At 41.0% G+C, this 3,059-nt stretch overlaps 1 protein-coding gene across 5 annotated transcripts in view; it reads right to left on the bottom strand.

The window, feature by feature from the left end:
* The window catches only part of DCUN1D4 (defective in cullin neddylation 1 domain containing 4), a 66,521-nt gene that overhangs the window by 62,130 nt on the left and 1,332 nt on the right, over window positions 1-3,059 (bottom strand). The window lies entirely within an intron of this gene.

Genomic DNA, 3,059 nt, shown 5'->3' with positions numbered 1-3,059 from the left:
TCCAGCTTAGGTTATTAAATGAATTGTAGTTTCATTAACCAAATGAATAAAATTAACTGGTCTTGTTTTCCTCTTTGTTTTGCCTACTAGGAAGCTCAGAGCCAAGTATATGGCCCATTTCTAATATATGGCAAGTATTTTTGTACAGCCTGTAAATCTATAGTTTATCTGCCTTCTCTTGACAGGATTTTATCGACATTTCATAGGTCGCCTCTAAGTATTTTAGAATGAGGCAGAAAATAAGAGATAAGAAAGACTGGGACCAAGCCAGAGACAGCTGGACAAAGTAGCTGGGTCAGGGATATAACCTGCAGGCTGCCAACCCAGCCAGAACATTCGCCTTACCCTTCTTCCACCCTAGCAGAGGCCACATCCCACAAAAACAGCTGAAAAATGCCAGATTTCACTTTCTCAACCTCCCTCACAAGCAACGGTGGCATGAGATCAGCTCTAACTAATAAAACTGAAAAGTAACCTTCTAGAAAAGATTCCTGTTAAGAAAGAGTTGTAAGTAAATAAACTCCTTCCCTCCCTTTCATACATAGGCAGGATGTCTGGTGCTGCAGCAACCATATTGCAAACACGAGGCAATGAGCCTGAAGCTTTTTTTGATAAGCCAAAATACCAAGAATAGAGGAAGAAAAAGATGTACAGATTCTTAAAAGATGTATAGATCGTTGAGACACTGCACCAGCCTTCGAATCTAGATAACATAGATAAGAAATCACAGCTCTAGACTTTTTGCTACTGAATAAGCTCTATATTCAAGCCATTTTTAGTTGAGTATTGTTACTTGCCAAAGGCATCCTGACACAACAGAGGTCATCGCAAGGTCAGTTTCCAAAAGCCTGATTTTTAAACTGCTGAGTTAACATTATTATTATTATTAAGATGAGAATAATGTACTATGGTCAGGAAGAAAGCAATAAGCTAATAAGAGCTTGTGGGAGCAGCTAAAAACAGGAGGATATAAGGATAAATAACATTTGACAAAATGTGATCAAGTGTTAGTAGGTGTACTTCTTGGAAGCAGAAATAGAGAAAGAAAAGAATAAACATACAGAAGTGATCTAAGGTGGAGAAAATGAGGGAGACTTTTGGCAACGTGATAGACAAGATAACCTAAAAATCCTTCCCCGTATAAAAGAGTCCAAAAATACTAAGGTATAAGAAACATCTGTTTAAATGCATGGCCACGTTCACAAGAAAATAAAGGACTTCCTGAAACGCCAAAAATCCAAGAGGAACCTAAAAACCAGGGGCTTATAAGCTGATAATGTATGGAAACCTAGGGTTTGGAGGGCTAAGGGAGAGGGTGGGTTTTATGTGTGTAAAGGGAACCTGCCCTTTGGAATGTAATAAAGAAAAAAGTAAAGAAATGACTAGCCTAATATTTTCTTTAAAAAACACCATCTTGAAGACAATTACAACTTCTGTTTTCAACCTCATACATTTTCCCCTTTATGAGAGCAAATTCCAGGGTTAAATACACATTTTAAAAAACACATCCATATTACATATTTACATATCACAAAGGGTATCCTCAATATTTCACCACAAACTTAAAGATATAAATTATTTCCCAAAAATCCACACATTGCCCAATTTTCCAGCTATTATGAAAAGAACCATCACTGAATCAAGTACACAAATTCAGTATATTTGTAACCATACTAGGTTTCCAAATCATAGGACTTTTTGATAAAATAATTATCATTAGGGTCATAATAATATTCTTCTAGTGGCTATGATACCAATAGTTTCGAAATACCTTACATAACACACAAAAATAATCTGTCATCTTTGAGCTAAACTTATGGCCCTCTACATTAGATTTTTTTAATCATTGCATATGATAAAGGGAACCTGAAAAGAATGTGATGTTTGGGAAGTCCACAGACTTAGAGGGCGGTCTCTAACATTACAAAGGCACGGGGAAGGAATTATAGGTTTCATCTAAAAACAAAAAAACGTGAAAACCTCTAAAGGTCCTCCAATGAGTTTATCTTGCTCTCATCTCATTTGTTTCCCATGATTCTTTGAAAACTGAAGACATTATATATTCTTTATTCATTTTCGCTTTCATGAGGGCTTTAGAAACCGGAGCACCCTAAATTCTATTAAGTCACCGCCATCACCTCAATTCAAGACTTTTTTTCAAAAAGTCCCTTCATCCTTGGGCAATCCAGACAGCCCAAGAAATAGATGTATAACTTGTATTATCTGCACAAGGGTTACATTTGTCTCCACTGCATTCTCAAATTTATGTAAGACTGAACATTTTAACCTAGTGTTTATATACAATAGATGCCACAATAAAAACACCATTCTAAACGCTGCTTTACATTGTGTTGGATCTTGAATGTTTTCCCCACAGCCTATGTGCTAGGTGGTTCAAGACTAAGCATTTATTCTACAAATAAAGCCAGCAAATGTAAGGGAAATCAACTTCGAGATCAAGAACCCAAGTGTGCGTGAAAGGGCTACACTTGGCTTGGTTCTCCCCATCCCGCTGACAAAAGAAGATATAGTGAATCGTTTCCAGCCCCAGGGTATAGGAGACCCTCCTGAGACTGCTCCGGGGTCCTCCGAGAATAAAGCACGAGTTAGCAGAAAAGGGAGGCTCCGAGAGGCGCGCTGCATTCTGGGACTCGTTTCCACAGTTACCCACGTGCACCCAACCCAACCGCGGCCAGGACTACAAGTCCCAGAATTCCGAGGGAGAGCCTTTCCCCTTCACACCCGGCGACTGGAACTAGACCCTAAAGGAAACCCCTAAAGCGCTCTCCCTGCTCGCCTAGGAGAGGTTGCAACCCCTAGGCTCTACGCGGGGCCTTCGGCGCGATGCTCCCTGCAGGGAAGCAGGTCCCAAAGGACCAGCCTCCACACCTGACAAGCAAAAATTAGAAAACTGCGTCACAGACTGCCAAATCCAGGGACCGCCAGGGACCCTGACACCTCCCCTGCGCAAAACCGCCCACCAAACCTCCAGGGCCGACCCTCCGGCTCCCGCCGCGGAAAACCCGCAGCCTGAGTCCCTGCCCCGCCTCCATCCCGCC

Source organism: Pteropus alecto, unplaced genomic scaffold (genome assembly GCF_000325575.1).
Source record: "Pteropus alecto unplaced genomic scaffold, ASM32557v1 scaffold57, whole genome shotgun sequence".
Classification (NCBI taxonomy): Eukaryota; Metazoa; Chordata; class Mammalia; order Chiroptera; family Pteropodidae; genus Pteropus; species Pteropus alecto.
The sequence above is the reverse complement of the archived record's forward strand: the minus strand, read 5'-3'. Positions and strand labels throughout refer to the sequence as shown.